Below are 18,818 nucleotides of genomic sequence, written 5' to 3' on the forward strand. Positions count from 1 at the left end.
CATGAGGCAAGCCATCACTCCGGAGCAGAGGCTGGTCGCTACCTTGCGGTATTTGGCCACAGGGAGAAGCCTGCAGGACCTTAAGTTCTCGACAGGCATCTCCCCCCAGGCTCTGGGGATCATTATCCCAGAGACCTGTTCTGCCATCATCCAGGTCCTGCAGAAGGACTATATTAAGGTAAGATATTTTTCTTTTATTAGCATCACATGTTCTTTTATGTAATCTTTGATAATGTAATGTATTTCTTGCTTCAAACACTACTTACCATCATTGCAATATAGTGTGAATGTCCCCTTTTTATCCTCACACATGCTTGATTTTTTTCCTGTTTTTTTTTGTCATGCATGTATATTTTCTTTCAATAACCTCCCCAGCATGCAATGATGGGAACATATCCACCTAGTCTACTCATTTTGAATGTATTTTGTTTGAGTGTATTTAGTGTGCTGATAATTAGCAATTAGCTAGATTTCCCAAACCCCCCCCACCCTCGTAAAAATTTGCTTGAATGTTCTGTGGTGTTGATTTGTCTAAAGCAAATCTATGTTGCACTTTGCAAAATGCATGTGCACTCTACAAGTGCATTTGTTCCAGTGCTTTAGTAAATGAGCAAAAGCTCTGCTGATTTCCATCATCAAATCATATGCAAGCCTCAAAGTGTTTTCATTAATTGCCCTTGCATGTGATTGTGTACTCCTTGCAACATGAATGCCTTTTTACATTACCTCATTTACTGTAATCTGGTTAGCAACTGCACCTGCAGAGTGCGACAACTGCAGTCTTGTAGCCTTTTTAGTCCCTAAATTCCTGCGTGTCCTAAAAGTAATCTTTTTTAGGGATTTCCCACCCCCCTAAAATGTAATCAATGTTCCATCAGAGGGGGTGAGCAATCTGATAAGTGTGCCTTTCCATATTAGTTATTCCAGAAGAATTACATTATTTAATGTTATACTGATGCTGGGGAATAATGTTTTTAATTGTATAATTTTCTTGCAATGTTAGCTTCCAAATTAATTGATTTTGGTTTTCTTGTTTGATTCCCCAGTTTCCTTCAACGCCACAGGAATGGCAGACTGTGGCATCCCATTTTGCCAGCCGTTGGGACTTTCCCAATTGTGGAGGGGCTATAGATGGGAAACATGTCCACATCGTGCCACCACCCCATTCGGGGTCATACTATTTTAATTATAAAGGGTTCCACAGTATTGTTTTAATGGCAGTGGTGTCGGCACACTATGAATTTTTATATGTGGACGTGGGGAAGAATGGCCGGATGTCGGATGGAGGAGTATTTGCCCAGACGGAGTTCTGCCAGCGTCTCCAGAGTGGTGGCCTGGGATTGCCACCTGATGCGGATAATGTGGAAGGACTCCCCTTTGTCTTCATTGCCGATGAAGCCTTCGCTCTCAGCAAGCACCTCATGAGGCCATTCCCCCAAAGAACCCTCACCCCAGAGAGGAGGGTTTTTAATTTCCGGCTGGCCAGAGCTAGAAGAGTGGTTGAGAATGCGTTTGAAACAGGCGGAACCGGCTGGCCAGAATTCCAAACAGCCATTAATTTGGCGGAATACAAACTTAATTTTATCATTTTATCGTGCTGCATTCTGCACAACTTTTTAAACAAACATTCTCTGAATTATATAGGAACAGTTGGGCCTGAGGCCGGACTTATAGATGACAACCTTACGGGCCTGGATACTGTCCGTACTGGCTTGGCCCCCCAAAGTGCCCGTCAAGTTAGACAGCAATATGTTAATTATTTTATGGGTAGGGGGGCCATTGCAATGGGCCAGGATATTTAATTTTTTACAATAAAAAAAATATTGATGAAATCTTGAATTATATTTATTGCTTGCCTTTCTTTTGGGCTTTCTCCTAGGTTATGGTCGAGCAGTTGTAGTGCCAACTGTATTTTCATTTTCAATGTCTAAATAAGCTCCATTGCCACTGTAAACAACTTTTTGACAATTATAACCAAACTGATACTGAGCATTGAAATAACAAACCACACATTTATTTAATTCCTATAAGGAGATGTTTTTATTAATCGTTGTTATGCATTCAGTTATGCATTTAGTATAAAATGTTCATAGACAAAAATATAATGATATCTTAATAATTTTGAAAAATATAATTATATTTAAATATTTATACATAATCCACAAAAAAATATTTTTGGCTTTTCGCAAACAGCCTTTTTGTTTTGTTGTTTTTTTTGTTTTTTTTAACATCAAGTTTTTGTTTTTTTTTCGTTTTTTGGAAAATTAATTTTTATATTTTTTTTGTTTTTTTTTTAAAATCAAGTTTTTTATTTTTTTTGTTTTTTTTTAAATCAAGTTTTTTATTTTTTTTGTTTTTTTTTTAAATCAAGTTTTTTATTTATTTTTTTTTTTTCAAATCAAGTTTTTTTTTTTTTTTCGTTTTTTGGAAAATCAATTTTTATATTTTTTTTGTTTTTTTTTTTAAATCAAGTTTTTTATTTTTTTTGTTTTTTTTAAAATCAAGTTTTTTTTTTTTTGTTTTTTTTTTAAATCAAGTTTTTTATTTTTTTTGTTTTTTTTTAAATCAAGTTTTTTATTTTTTTTGTTTTTTTTAAAATCAAGTTTTTTATTTTTTTTGTTTTTTTTAAAATCAAGTTTTGTATTTTTTTTTGTTTTTTTTTAATCAAGTTTTATTTTTTTTTTCGTTTTTTGGAAAATCAAATTTTTTTATTTTTTTGTTTTTTTTTTTTAAATCAAGTTTTATTTTTTTGGGTTTTTTTGGAAAAGCAAGTTTTATTTTTTTGTGGATTTTTTATGTATTTTATAGAAACAGCCCTCCTTTTTTAAATTATGTTAAACAGCCAAAAAAATAAAGAGAAGGCCCAGAATGGGGTCAGCAAAACAGGAAATGAAGGACATGATCGATGTTTTGGGGTTTCAAAAAGGCCATTTAGATTCGACCCAAAACATCAATCATGTCCTTCATTTCCTGCTGCATACGATCCAGCCGATTACGCATTTCATCGATGTCCCTGTTCCAGGCCATTATTTGACCAGTTAGCCGTTGGGCACTTTCTGAGGTGAAATAGTCACTTCTTGTACCTAAAGTGGAATGAAACCAAAAAATGTATTTAGAAATATGCACACATACATAGTTTACCTTACCATAATAAAGCTGTTGTCTCAGACACTGACCTGGTGGGGTGCCCATGTAGCCTAATTCCTCCACATCCTCGGGGGTGGTGCTGTTGCTTGAATCAAGCACAACCAGATCCCCTAAAATAGAGTAGAAAAATTACATTAAACAAAAGGCAGCCATGCATAGATTACCGTAAGCTGGTGTGTCAGACACTCACCTGGTGGGGTGCCCATGTCGTCCACCTCTCCTTCCTCCACATCCTCAGTGGGACTTGGGCTGATTTCCCAATCATGTTTGGCTTGGGGTGGACTGTCTTCTTGTTGGCTGAGTGATTTTTCCCCTATGTGAAACAAAAAATTATTTTAATCTACTTAGCACACAGATATTTTAGGACATAGTAATTTGCCAACATTTGTAGTGAAGTGGTTTGTGTAGAGTTCCTATTTTACCTCAATCTTTAAAATTCTAAAGACATATCAGATAGATAGATATCAATATCTCAAAATATAGTTAATAATCTTTTGATCTCTCTCTCTCTATATCTGTAACAAAATCTAAATATCTAACTAAATGTAAAGACAAAAAAAAAAAAATAACTTAAAATATTCCAAAAGAATGTTTTACATTTCTCTCTCTCTCTCTCTCTCTCTCTATATATATCTATATATATCTATATATATCTATATATCTATCTATCTATCTATCTATATATATATATATATATATATAGAGATATATATATAGAGATATATATCTATATCTATATATAGATAGATAGATATATATATAGATATCTATCTATATAGATATCTATATATATATATATATATCTCTATCTATCTATCTATCTATCTATCTATCTATCTATCTATCTATCTATCTATCTATCTATCTATCTATCTATCTATCTATCTATCTATCTATCTATCTATCTATCTATCTATCTATATATATCTATCTATATATATCTATCTATCTATATAGATATAGATAGATATATATATCGATATAGATATAGATATAGAGATATATATATCGATATAGATATATAGATATATAGATAGATAGAGCTATCTCTAGATATGTAACGAGGTTTTTTAAAAGATCGTTTGAAACGATGAGAAAAAAATCGTATAGGAAGGAAAAGCACATGGAGCAGTATACAAGGTAATAAACACAAGAGAAAAACACGACAAGTACTTACTTTTTTTCAGCACTTTCCGGATCCGTCTGTATTGATCCGGCTCCCTGAGTTTCATGTCAGACCATCTTTTTCTAAGTTGATCCCTGGAGCGCTGTACCCCAAAAGAAGCCTGCAAAGTGTCCACCACCTTCGCCATTATTTTGGCCTTGCGCAAACTTGGCCGTGCGTACGGCCCATACTTCCCATCATAGTCGTTTTTTTGAAGAATGGCCACCATCTCCACATCTCTTTAAAACTCATATTTGAGGCCTTAAATCTAGGCCTCACAGATCTGGTGTGACGTTCCAGCCTCCGGGCTTTTTTTCGCTACCTGAGGTAGTCAACATGTCAGGTGTCTCCGCCATTATTTACCCCACTACGCGCCGTAACTAAAAATGGCGGAGAACATGAGTTAAAAATCGAACGTCAGGGGCGGCGACGCAGGCGGAGTTTCACACATGCGTAGTGTATAAAGAGGGGCCCTTGTGCACGTGTCGTACGTACGTTCTGTGCGTCGAATTAGGGGGCGGAGAACATGAGTTAATTTCGAACGTCAGGGGGCGGGCGACGCAGGCGGAGTTTCACACATGCGTAGTGTATAAAGAGGGGCCTTGCGCACCGTGTCGTACGTACGTTCTGTGCGTCGAATTAGGGGGTGGAGAACATGAGTTAATTTCGAACGTCAGGGCGCGGGCGACGCAGGCGGAGTTTCACACATGCGTAGTGTATAAAGAGGGGCCTTGCGCACGTTGTCGTACGTACGTTCTGTGTGTAGGTGAGTAGTGGACCAGGACGTTACAAATACGAAGGTCATTTAAAATAATTTTTTTTTTCTTTTGTTTGGTTTTATGGTCATGACTTTGTAGCAAGCGGCCTATATGCCTTGATAGATTGATGAGGCCTACATAGGGAGAAGATGATGAGGGGTTAGCAGGAACCTATAATAAGTGTTTTTTGTCTTGTGACTTTATCTTTTCCAGATATAATGAATCCCCTATTTAAGGATCCAGAGTTCCTTACAGCTTTTATTTCGAAATATCGAGAGATGAGGAATTTGTGGGAGGTGAAACACCCTCAGTATTATGCAAAGCATGTGAGGAAGTCAACGCTGGAGAGACTTCTGGCCTTTGTCCAGGCGACCATCCCGGAAGCAACAATGGAGACATTGCTCAAGAAAATTGGGGTCTTGAGGAACATGTATAAGAGGGAGCATAAGAAGATCCAGGAATCAAGGAGATCAGGAGCATCAGCAGATGATGTTTATGTACCCAGGCTGTGGTACTACAATCAACTCCGTTTTCTTGATGACCAGAATGAAGCCAGGGCATCACTTTCAACCCTTCCCTCCACCCTTCCCTCCACCCTTCCCTCCACCCCAGCAGAGGCTGATGAGGAGCAAGCTGGGTCTTCCATCCTGGATGAACCGGATATGACCATCTGGAGTCAGGTAAATTATATTAACAAATATTGACTGTACTAATATTAATGATGTTAACTGGATGTTATAATTGTCTAAAATAATTTTGCCCTCAAAATTGTGTATACATATCAATTGACAGGAGTGGCTAAATATGTTTGGCACCTGCTATAAAAAATTAGACTCTTTTATTAAAGAGATGTATTCACATTGAATTTGCTAGTCATGAGAAGCAAATTGTGTGTCATTGATGAACCCCAAATAAAGAAATAAAACTATGTCCTTTTTTTATACACAGGATGAGTCCATCCAGGAGGAATGTGTGGAAAGTGGCAGGCAGGAGGAGACCGGGCCCATGGACAGCCTGGAGGAGGCTGGATTCTCCATCATCCTGGAGGAGGCTGGGCCCAGTGTCAGGCAGGAGGTGGCTGGTCCCAGTGAGGTGGCTGGTCCCAGTGAGGTGGCTGGGCCAAGTGAGGTGGCTGGGCCAAGTGAGGTGGCTGGGCCCAGTAGGAGCATGACCCAATCACAAGTGCTTCCATTCCACCTTCCCAAAAAAAGGGCCAGGAAGGGGACGGTCACACAGGAGGCATCCCTGCGCCTCATGCAAGAGGCCAGCCGTTTTTTGAGAAGCCCCCCCGAAGCAGAAGAGTCCTATGGCTGCTACTTAGCCAGCAGGCTTCTTCAAATGGATTGGGAGCAGCGTCTCATTTGCGAGCGCCTATTTGGGGAAACTATCCAGAAGGGGCTGCAGGGCACGCTAACCCGAAACACACAATTACATGAGGCAGCCCCCCCCCCTCCTCCTCCTCCTCCTCCTCCTCCTCCTGCCACAACTGAAACACCACAGCCACAGCCTCCAAAGAAGGCTACAGGGAAGGCTGCAGGGAAGAGAAGAAAGTGATGACCTGGGTTCAGTCTGGTCTGACAGAAGACGCAGGCTGTTGTAGGACCACAGTCTGGGGACATCTAGATCATCTGCTGGTGCTGTTGATCTCTGGGATTCTTGGACCAGATTGTGCTACCTCTTATATGGACTCCTCAAGATCCCAATTTTCTTGTACACCGACTTTTTCCAGTGTTGACTTCCTCTTTATTTTATTTTGACCATGAATAAATGGATCTTTTTTGAGTTTAGCAAAAGACTTTATGTGTTTTCTTTTAAATCATTGATTTTACACACAATGTTAAATTAACAAGGGACAACAATCTCATTGAGTTTGAAAAAACACACCAAAAATACATTACTAATGTTAATAATGTTCAAGTGGTAAGTCTTGAAAATAAAAAAATCTACATAACCAAAAACGGTGCTTTGGGTTAACTTTATCTAAAAACTAAAAAAAAATCACTAGAAAAACAAAACTAGAATAATGGGTTCTTTGTGGTAACTTTACAAACCTAAAAAAAAAAAAAAAAAAAAACAATAAAGTAAAAAGTATTATTAGTATGGAAACATTGTTTTTAAAAAGCATACTATATCATTCATGAGATCAAAGAGAAAAAGAATCCAGAAATCAGTTTGGGAGAACTCTGATTATGAACAGCAAAACACCTTCGTTCTTTAGAGCATTCGTAAAGAAGAAATAAAATGCGCTGCATTCAACGATCACAGATTTTGCAGCGTGATGAATGTGCTACCTACAATACGAACACTAGTTTTACTAGACCGAGTGCTTCCGTTTAGTTTTTGCTTATGAGCATGCGTCGTTTTTTTGTCCGTCGGACTAGCATACAGACGAGCGGACTTCGGGGTCCGTCGTAGTTACGACGTAAAGATTTGAAGCATGCTTCAAATCTAAAGTCCGTCGGATTTGAGGCTAAAAAAGTCCGTTGAAAGTCCGGAGAAGCCCACACACGATCGGATTACCAGCCAGCTTTAGTCCGTCAGCGTCCGTTGGACTTTTGTAGACGAAAAGTCCGACCGTGTGTACGCGGCATAACAGAACATTGCATAGCAGTAAAAAAAAACTGACAGTAGTTCTAAGCCTTTCCCACACTATTCAAAACTAAAAAATAAAATGAAAGCTTTTTGCTTAAAATACATTCCAGCCCGCTCCATTCACAAGTTGGGCAACTCTGGAGTGCAACTTTGATGCAACTGGGTGCAATGGGTGCAACTTGGATGTGAATTGTTGTCCCTGTGCAAAGCTGGACCCACTGTTGCATGTAAAACATTCAGGTACAACTTTCATGCAACTTTTGAGGGTTAAAGGGTAAGTTCACCTTTACAGAAAAATCTGTATGTGTAAGGTGAACTTACACAGGTCCCCCTCCTCACCCCCCCAACCGCCCGCCCCCTTTTTCCCGCTGACCTGGACCGCAGCAATCTCTGGTTCTAAGCCCCAGTATATCTGCGCCAGGAGTGCGGGGCTTAGAAATCCCCTCAGCTGAATGTCCAAAACATCCGTCGTCAGGAGGGATGTTTTTGGAGCATACTAATTGGTCAGCGGCGCCACATGGGCGGCGCCAACCGATTAACAGCCCTGTAGCCCATTCTGTCAGCTATGAAGATTCCTCGTGGATGCAGAGATGATTTCTAAGCCCCGGATTCCTGGCGTGGACATGCTGGGGCTTAGAACCGGAGAGTTCCGCTGTCCAGGTCAGCGGGACCGGGGGGGGTGAGGAGGGGGAACTGTGTAAGTTCACCTTACAGATTTTTCTGTAAATATGAACTTACACTTTAAAGGGGAGCTCCAGGTCCCCCCCCCGCTACAAAATTTTTTTAAAGTCAGCAGCTACAAATACGGGATACAGGAATTTAAGCCTTTCGGCTTGACAGCCGGTTTTCTACTGCGCATGCGTGAGCCGCACTGCGCCTTGTTAATGGTCCCATAGTCTTCTGGGACCAGTGATGTGTCCCAGAAGACTGTAGGGGAAGGAGAAAGGGCCATGCTGGGGCTCAGACATGCTGGACATGCTGGGGCTTAGAACCGGAGATTTCCGCTGTCCAGGTCAGTGGGACCGGGGGGGGGGGCGAGGAGGGGGAACTGTGTAAGTTCACCTTACAGATTTTTCTGTAAATATGAGCTTACACTTTAAAGGGGAGCTCCAGGTTCCCCCCCCCCCTACAAAAATTTGTTAAAGTCAGCAGCTACAAATACGGGATACAGGAATTTAAGCCTTTCGGCTTGACAGCCGGTTTTCTACTGCGCATGCGTGAGCCGCACTGCGCCTTGTTAATGGTCCCATAGTCTTCTGGGACCAGTGATGTGTCCCAGAAGACTGTAGGGGAAGGAGAAAGGGCCAAACTGTCAAACGCATGGTACCCGCTCCCCCCCCCATATGTGGCAGTGGAGGAGGGGAGAGTGCAAACAAGCAGAACTTCCCTTTATGGGTGGAGCTTTGATTTAATGTTGAAGTCTATGGCCCTCAAGTTGCATGAAAGTCGGACCAAAGTAGTACATGAACTACTTTGAAGTTGCTGCAAATTTAAGTCACACATATACTGTATGAATAGGAAAACGTGGTACGACTTGTGATGTGACTTTGATGTCCAAAGTCATATGACAAGTAGTACAAGTGTAAATGGGGTGTCACTGTTTATCTGCTGCTTTGTGGTAGCCATTTATATACCAAACCTCTTCCAAAATATTTGATGATGAGCATTTTTTAAAATCTGACCTGATAAACCTTACATTTCCAACGGTCACGAGATAATCACTCCAAACCCATTGAAAAACCTTTTAAGGGCTGCACATTTGCTAAGATCACCAGTTGCTGGCTTTCAGGTTAAGATTACTAGGAGTGTTGTTAGCACAAGTGGGTATGAATAGGTTTAAATCTGGGAAAGCAAACATTCTCAATTTTTAACAAATAGACCCCTAAAATGTGAAGCACAAGTCAGCTGATAAGTGTCCATGTGATTGTATTGGTATGATCTGCATTGAATCCTGATTAAAGTGATTGTAAAGGCAGAAGGTTTTTTATCTTAATGCATTTTATGCATTAAGATAAAAAGCCTTCTGTGTGCAGCAGCTCCCCTAATACTTACCTGAGGTCCCTCTCTGTCCAGCGATATTGCAGGAGTGTCTCAGCCGTCGGAGATTCTCCGCCCTGATTGGCTAGCTGATTGACAGCTGCTGTGTGTCAGCCAATCAGGAGAGAGGGGGCGGGGTTGAATCGGGGCTCCGTGTCTGAATGGACACAGGCAGCTGTGGCTTGGCTCAGGTGCCCCCATACCAAGCTGCTTGCTGTGGAGGCACTCAACAGGAGGGAAGGACCAGGATCACAGAAGAAGGACCCGAAAAGAGGAGGATCCAGGCTGCTCTGTGCAAATCAACATGTTTGTTATTTTTATAGGAAAAAAAACAAGACTTTACAATCACTTTCAAGCGTTCAAGCCTGGGGAAAAAAATTAGAAGTCAGCAGCTACAAATACTGTAGCTGATGACTTTTAATATAAGGACATTTACCTGTCCAGGGAGCCCGCAATGTTGGCACCCCAAGCCGATCCATCCATCGGCTTTGGGTGCAGACGCCAGCAATGCAAGTAAGGGAAACTGGCAGTGAAACCTTAAGGCTTCACGGCCAGTTTCTTACTGCGCACGCGTGAGTCACGCGGCACTTTCTGAATGGTCCCGTTGTCTTCTGGGACACACACAGGTCCCAAAAGGCAACGGGGGGAAGGAGGAGGGTACGAATAAACCGCAGAAGTGATGTACCTCATTGCGGCAACATGGGATGGAAGTCCCAAAGAAAACATGGCAAAAGGGTAATACAGGGGGTCCCCGACTTACGAACATCCGACTTACGAACGACCCCTACTTACGAACGGGGCCCGAATGACGTCACTGCTGGCCGAATCTTCCTCTCCTGAGCCTTTCCTCCGTTCCTGTCTTGGCTGCGGGTCCCCTTCGTCCTCCTGCCTGCCCATCCACAGGCCTGGTATGGTCCGGTGGCTTGCGTGGCCGAGGCCTTGTGCGGCCTACGAAGCCTCCACGATCCCCGGTCTTTCCTACGCCGCTGCCCCGCGATGGTGCACCGCGGCCGGCCGGCCTGCCTGGCCTCTGATGGCTGCTTTCACCATCCATCTCCCTGCTGTGCCATACAGTGTACCTCTCTGCAGTCTCCTGTTGCTGCTGCCATGAAAATAGTGAGAGGGGAGAGCTGTGCTCAGCTGCGATCCTGGACTCCTGTTTTGGAAGTGACAGGGTCAATAAAGAGAACCTGTCACCTCCAATTGCTATCACACAGGGAATTGTTTCCTCCTGTGTGATAGCAATAAAGTTAAGTGAAAAAAAAATTGATAAAAAAAATAAAAATAAGAAATACAGTAATAATTAAATTAATAAAATAAAAAAAAAAATTAAAAAATGTAAAGAATAAGAAAAATAATATTAAAAATAAGAAAATTATACAAAAATAAAAAAAAGTAAACGACAAGCTACAAATAAATACAAATAAAAAAAAGTGATTAAAAAGTAAAAAAATAAAAGAAACAAAACATATTTGAACTAACCATGCCACCCCAGCCATCCGGTTGCCTTTCTCTGTTGATTTGGGTTTACATCCTGTCTCTGAGACTAGATTTGCACTTAAAAAAGGTACTGTTCCGACTTACAAACAAATTCGACTTAAGAACAAACCTACAGTCCCTATCCTGTTCGTAACCCGGGGACCCCCTGTAGGTGTTTTTTTGTTTGAGACTGAGTTTAATTTTTGCCTGGAACTCTGCTTTAATGCGTGTATTTCCATGTTTCATTTTCAGTTTATGTACAGTTTATGTTTGTTGTCACGTTATAAATCCGTGTTTTTCAGATGCTCACAGAAAGGAATTTGGAATTCTTTCATGCAAAAGATTGTCTTTTTGGTGTGCTTTGATGCCATATCTTCGTTGACTTTTACCCCATGTTGTCTTGACTTGGAGAATTGTTTGTCTGCACCCATGGGAATATACGTACCTAGGAACAAAACTTTACAATAAATGACCATGTCATTAAGTCTGTTGGGCCAGTTCACTCAAAACTGATTTATTTCAGATGACTGAAAGTTAAATCACCTGAAAGTTTCTTTCCTTCTTTCGGGGACTCTATTGATGAGATCTCTGGGCTGAGGTTCCAGGTTTGCACACTTGCTATGACCATCATCATGGGTTTCCATACTTTCTGCTGGATATTCTATTCATTTTATATTACAGACAATTTAACTGGGGGAAACCTTCTGTGCTGCAGCTGCCCCCAGAGCCCCCTTTTTCCTTACCTGAACCCGATCGCTCCAGCGACAAGAACAAGCCTAGCAGCTCCAGCTGCTGTCTCGGGTCCTCATTGGATAGATTGATAGCAGCAGGAGCCATTGGCTCCCACTGCTGTCAATCAAATCCAGTGACAAGGGAGTCGGGGACGGAGACAATTCTACCACTTAGACAGTGGAAACATCCACAAAATTACATTTTGGAGAGTAAACACCCCAAGGTATTGTCTAAGTTCTCCAGGGCTTCAAAAAATATGATAGGTAGTCAGGAAATTAGATGCGTAATTTATGCCCATGGAACGCCTAAAGATGCTCCTTGGATTTTGGGCCCCTCTATGTGGTTAGGCTGTGAAAAAGTCTCAGACATGTGGTATACCGATACTTGGGAGGAGTAGAAGAATGTGTTTAGGAGTGTAATTCTAAGTATACCTATGCTGCGTGTTAGAAATATCTTATTCTCAGGATTTATGGGAATCTACCCCACAGCTTTTCCGATATCGCCTGTTTGCTTTTTTTTTACAGATTGTTTTTGAAGCTATTACATGTACTGATTTTGGCTGTAACAGTGTTTTATACATGTATCCTTTTTGCCTGTTAATTGTATGGACACTTTTCTGTTATAGTTTCATTTTCTCTTCTCTTTTTATTTTCACTGTATTTGGACATAATGTGAGTGAGGTTCGCTCCTACTGTTGTAACTTTATTCCTGTGCTTAATAAAGTTACTTTATATATATATATATATATCTTATTCGTTGGTAACTTTGCATAAACAGATATATTTTAATTTTTTTTCCTGCATTTTCCAAAAACTTGTGGCAAAAAAAATTACATTTTCAAAAGACTCAGTATGCCTTTCAGAAAATACCTTAGAGTGCTTGCTTTCCAAAATATGGACATTTTGTGGGTGTTTCCACTGTCCTGGTGCTCCAGGGCCTCCAAAATTGTGATCGGTAGTCAGGAAATTAGATGTCTCATTTATACCTCTGGAACGCCCAAAGGTGCTCCTTGGATTTTGGACCCCTCTATGCATCTGGGCTGTAAAAAAAAGTCTCACACATGTGGTACCCCCATACTCAGGAGGCATAGCAGAATGTGCTTTGTGGTATAATTTATGAAAAAAAACATGTTTTATTTAATTTCTTCATTTGCACGAAAATAAAATATGTTTTTTAGGGCCTCAAGAAATGAGGTAGGTAGTCAGTACATTAGGACTGATCAATTTCAAATACATATACAATAGTTTGTTGACTCCTTCATATAACCTTCACACAGATTAAATAATATACACTAATTTGGGTTACATTTACTAAAGAAATGTAGCAGAATACATTTTGGCCTGAATTTGTGAAGAAAGATTATTTATTTGCAAAATTTGATAACACAAACTAAGAAAAAAAAATTTTCCCCCACAATGTTCAGTCTTTTTTTGTTTATATAGCAAAACATAAAAAACCCAGCGATGATTACCACCAAAGCTGAAAAATGGCCTAGGCAGAAAGGGGGTAAAGTGTCCAATCTTGAGGTGGTTAAAGAACATCTGTCATGACTGAAATGTGGAATATTTTCTAAATGTCTGTCTGTATCTATTTTCATTACTTCTGAGTGACATACCCATAGCAGTGGGGTATCATATGAGAATTGCCTACCTCTGCATTTTTTCCTGATAAGTATCTTGAAAACTGCCAACCAGCCATGCAAGGGTAATGGTGGAGCCTTACCATTTCCTATTGTTCACAAATCCAGTTAAGGCTTGGCAGATCACATCTATGTTTTAGGTGAGTTTTCTTGTTGAGCTAGAAGACATTAAAATGTAAAATATGGTAAGCCATTAGTGAAGACATATGCAACTTTTGTTTAAAAATAATTAATGTAACATTTATAATTACTGCACAGTCATTTTGTAATTTTTATAAAAAGCACCTTTTAATGTGAATCTATAGAGGGTGATGATTTTCTGAACTGAATTTATTGTAACTAGAGCAATAGTACGGATGTTCTGTGCATTGCTTGTATATGGATCCCCCTCCAGATATGTGATTAGCTCATCATTTTTCTCAGTAGTTTTATTCCTTTTACAATACAGGTAATTTCACCAATCATGATTATACCAGGAAGCTCTTACCATTTAGTATTCGAGAAGTAGAACATAAGCACAATTCATTTGTTTTTTAGAGTGACACTGTTGAGAGACATACAGGGGTTGATTTACTAAAACTGGAGAGTCCAAAATCTGATGAAGCTGTGCATGGTAACCAGTAATCAGTAGGCTTGCACCGATACCACTTTTTAAGATTGAGTACAAGTACCAATACTTTTTTTCAAGTACTCGCAGGTACCGATTACCGATAAGGCGGCACTAAAGGGGGGTCACTGATGAGGAGACACTAATATGCAGCACTGATGGGCACTGATGATGCGTGGACTGTGTCAGTAGTTTATTTTTTTTTTTACAATTTTATTTTCTTATAATTTTTTTACTATCTATCTATCTATCTATCTATCTATTATTATTATTATTATTATTATTATTATACAGTATTTATATAGCGCCAACAGTTTACGTAGCGCTTTACAACTTGAGGGTAGACAGTACAAGTACAATACAATTTGATACAGTAGGAATCAGAGGGCCCTGCTCCTTAGAGCTTACAATCTAAGAGGGGAGGTCAAGAGATACAAGAGGTAATAACTGTGGGTGATGTGCTGATTGAGAAGATAAATGTACAGTTGTTAGGTGGGGGCCAGATAGGCTTCTCTGAAGAGATGAGTTTTCAGGGATCGTCTGAAAGTGGATAAAGTAGGAGAAAAACGGACGGATTGGGGTAGAGCATTCCAGAGGATGGGGGAGGCTCTGGAGAAGTCCTGAAGGCGAGCATGGGATGAGGTGACAAGGGAGTTTGAGAGCAGGAGGTCTTGGGAGGAGCGAAGAGAACGATTAGGTTGGTATTTTGTGACTAGGTTAGAGATGTAGCTAGGGGCCAAGTTGTGGATGGCTTTGTAAGTTATAGTTAGTATCTTGAATTTAATTCGGTGACTGAGTGGCAGCCAATGGAGGGATTGGCAGAGGGGTGTAGCAGACGCTGAGCGGTTTGTGTGGTGGATGAGCCTGGCCGCAGCGTTCATGATGGACTGAAGTGGGGATAGCCTATTTAGAGGTAAACCAATGAGGAGGGAGTTGCAGTAGTCAAGGCGGGAGATGACCAGGGAGTGGATTAGAAGCTTTGTGGTGTCAATGGTTAGGAAGGGGCGTATCTTGGAGATGTTGCGAAGACAGAGGCGGCAAGCTATGGATAGTGATAGAATGTGGGGTCGAAAGGTTAGTTCAGAGTCCAGGATTACACCTAGGACCTTGGCGTGGGGAGATGGGTTGATAGTTGAGCCGTTGATCTTGACAGGGAGATCAGGGGAAGTGGCACCTGAGGGAGGAAATATCATGAGCTCGGTTTTGGATAGGTTGAGTTTGAGAAAGTGATGTGACATCCAGGCTGATATGTCTGCTAATAAGTTGGTAATGCGTGAGGAGACAGATGGAGAGAGCTGGGGGGTGGAGAGATAGATTTGGGTGTCATCAGCGTAGAGATGATATTTAAAGCCGTGGGAGGCAATCAACTGACCCAAGGAGGTGGTGTAGATTGAGAAAAGGAGAGGTCCGAGAACAGAACCTTGGGGGACCCCAACGGAAAAAGGAAGGGGAGAGGAGGAAGTAGAGTTGTAAGTGACACTGAAGGAGCGGTGGGATAGGTAGGATGAGAACCAGCGAAGAGTGCAGTCACGGAGACCAAAGGAGTGGAGTTTTTCGAGGAGGAGTGGGTGGTCCACTGTGTCAAAGGCAGCAGAGAGATCCAGGAGAAGTAGTACAGAATAGTGTCCATTGGCTTTAGCCATTAGTAGGTCATTTGAGAGTTTAAGGAGAGCAGTTTCCGTGGAGTGTTGAGGGCGAAAACCGGACTGAAGGGGATCAAGAAGTTTATTCGTGGTCAGATGGTCACTTAATCGGTTGTAGACCAGTCTTTCAAGAAGTTTGGAGGAGAAGGAGAGTAAGGAGATGGGACGTAAGTTGTTGAGATTGGTGGGATCCAGTGAGGGCTTTTTTAGTATGGGGGTGACTAGTGCATGTTTTAGAGAGTTTGGGAAGATGCCACAAGAGAGGGAGAGGTTGAAAATGTGAGTTAGAGAGCGTAGAATCGAGTCAGAGGGTGAGCGTAGCATTTGCGAGGGAACAGGATCCAGGGGGCAAGTGGTTAGATGAGTGCTAGATAAAAGTTTAGCAACCTCAGTAGTAGTAGCAGGGTTGAATGAGGGAAGTAATGACTGTATCTGTGGACATGGGGTGTTGCATGGGGGAGGTTTTTGCGCATTGGCGATCTCCTCATGAATTGTATCAATCTTAGTTTTGAAGTGATTGGCAATCTCCTGGGCGGTGATTGAGTTGGTGGGTGGAGGCAGTGGAGGACAGAGTAGAGTGTTGAAGGTAGAGAAGAGTTGACGTGGACTGGATGAGAAGGTGTTGATGAGTGTGATAAAGTAGGTCTGTTTGGCAGTGTGAAGGCAGGAGTAGTATTTTAGGAGGGCAGATTTATATTGTGTGAAGTCTTCCTGGGTCTTAGTCTTATGCCACAGGCGCTCAAGAGCGCGGCTACGTTTTCTGAGACTTCTGGTGTCATCTGTTTGCCAGGGTTGTAGCAGTCGGGGCCTAATTCTGCGTGTAGTGAGGGGGGCCAGCTTGTCTAGGGAGGAGGACAGTGAGCTGTTGTAAATGAAAGTAGCTAGGTTGGGGCAGGACAGGGGGGAGATTTTGTCATAGAGGTGATCAGTAGCAGAGTAGAGAAGAGAAGGGTTGAGGTGGCGAAGGTTTCTGCGTGTAACTGTTGGGCGGTTGGAGGGAGAAGAGGTGGAAGACAAGGAGAGAGCAAAACTAATGAGGTGGTGATCAGAGAGTGGGAATGGATTGTTGGAAAGGTTGCACGGAGTGCACAGATAGGAGAAGGCAAGGTCAAGGGTGTTGCCGTTGGAGTGGGTAGGAGCCTGTATCCATTGCTTCAGGTCAAGCGATGAGGTTAGACTGAGAAGTTTAGAAGTAATAGTAGTGTTAGTGTTGACAGGGATGTTGAAGTCCCCAAGAATAATTGTGGGGATTTCAGAAGAGAGAAAGTAGGGTAGCCAGGCAGAGAAGTCATCAAGAAAGGCTGATACCGGTCCAGGGGGCCGGTAGATGACAGCAATTCTTAGAGAAATGGGAGAGAAAAGACGAATGCAATGTGCCTCAAAAGAGGAGAGTGTCAGAGAGGGAGGTGGGTGAAGAACCTGATAGGTGCTGCATGGGGCTAGAAGGATTCCCACTCCACCTCCCTTCCGTCCACTTGGTCTGGGGGAGTGAGTCCAAAGAAGGCCCCCATGGGAGAGGGAAGCAGGAGAAATAGTATCCGATTCATGAAGCCAGGTTTCAGTAATGGCAAGTAGGTTAAAGGAATTTGTGATGAAGAGGTCGTGGAGGGCGGTGAGTTTGTTGCAGACAGAACGTGCATTCCACAGGGCACAGGAAAAGGGGGGGCTGGTTTTGGAAAGAGGAATATGGACCAAGTTCTGTGGGTTGCGGCTCCTGCCAGAGGGTGTAGGGGGATGGGAGCGTTGGGCAAAGACAGATGATGGTGGCCCAGGGTTTGGGGATATGTCACCAGAGATTAGGAGAAGCAGGAGGGTGAGGGAGGTAATGTGGGACTGTGATTTATGTGAAGGGGCATGTCTCAGAGTACTGGAGGTTTTATCAGTGTATGGATGTAGAATGAGCGAGAGTTGGTAAGAGCAGTAGTAGGGGGAAGACAGAAGGCAGGGTGATATGTATAAGCAGGCGGGTGGAGAGGGGGGGTGAAGGTAAGAAAGTTTGAGGAGAGAGGACAGGAGTGTCAGAAGCAGTGGTAGAGAGTGCATGTTACAGAGTGGAAGGAGAGCTTAATAGAGAGACAGGGTCACCTGCAGTCTGTTAGCTGCTTTCCAGTGCAGATTGCTGTATTTGTTTGCTTCGTGCAATCACTGAAGTGCAGAGAATGAAGTGCGTATCACTTGTAGAAAGAATCACTTAGAGATAGAAGCCTTAACGATAGAAGCCCCAGCAATGTGCTACCCCCTTAAGGATGCTCAAATATATACTGTTATAAGGGTGGGGTTGAAGTTCGTTAATTAATCATGAGTGACTATAAGAGTGCCTAGCAATCAAAGTGAACTTTTTGCTTCAAAAGTCAGAATAGCAAGAGGCCAAAACAAGATCAACACATAAAACTTAGGTAAGACAGTCCAGAAAAACAAATAATGTCATGGTTGTTCGCACAGGGCAACAGATAGAGAAGGCCACATACCAGAGAGACACACACACACAGAGACAGCAAGCAGATCCCAATTGCAGTTAACGGTGGAAGATGTGGATGAGCTGACACATACCAGAGAGACACACACACACAGAGACAGCAAGCAGATCCCAATTGCAGTTAACGGTGGAAGATGTGGATGAGCTGACACATACCAGAGAGACACACACACACAGAGACAGCAAGCAGATCCCAATTGCAGTTAACGGTGGAAGATGTGGATGAGCTGACACATACCTGTAAAGAGACAGAAGGAATGATCAGGTGAGGCAGAACCCAGTGCAGAGAATGAAGTGCATATCACTTGTAGAAAGAATCACTTAGAGATAGAAGCCTTAACGATAGAAGCCCCTGCAATGTGCTACCCCAGCAATATCTATCTATCTATCTATCTATCTATCTATCTATCTATCTATCTATCTATCTATCTATCTATCTGTATATGTGTATATGTGTATATGTGTATATGTGTATATATATATATATATATATATATATATATATATTTTTTTTTTTTTTTTTTTTTACAATGCTTTCTTTTT

General features: G+C 41.7%; 1 long non-coding RNA gene across 4 annotated transcripts in view; it reads right to left on the minus strand.

Annotated features, from left to right (window-relative positions):
* Nucleotides 1-18,818, minus strand: part of LOC141108493 (uncharacterized) — a 67,635-nt gene that overhangs the window by 30,844 nt on the left and 17,973 nt on the right. For 2 of the 4 annotated variants that reach the window (XR_012236079.1, XR_012236077.1), the window contains exon 2: nt 13,561-13,707. This is a non-coding gene — a long non-coding RNA (uncharacterized lncRNA). The remainder of the gene's footprint in view (nt 1-13,560; nt 13,708-18,818) is intronic. The other 2 variants (XR_012236078.1, XR_012236076.1) reach the window with 1 other exon arrangement.

Source organism: Aquarana catesbeiana, linkage group LG09 (genome assembly GCF_042186555.1).
Source record: "Aquarana catesbeiana isolate 2022-GZ linkage group LG09, ASM4218655v1, whole genome shotgun sequence".
Taxonomy (NCBI): domain Eukaryota; kingdom Metazoa; phylum Chordata; class Amphibia; order Anura; family Ranidae; genus Aquarana; species Aquarana catesbeiana.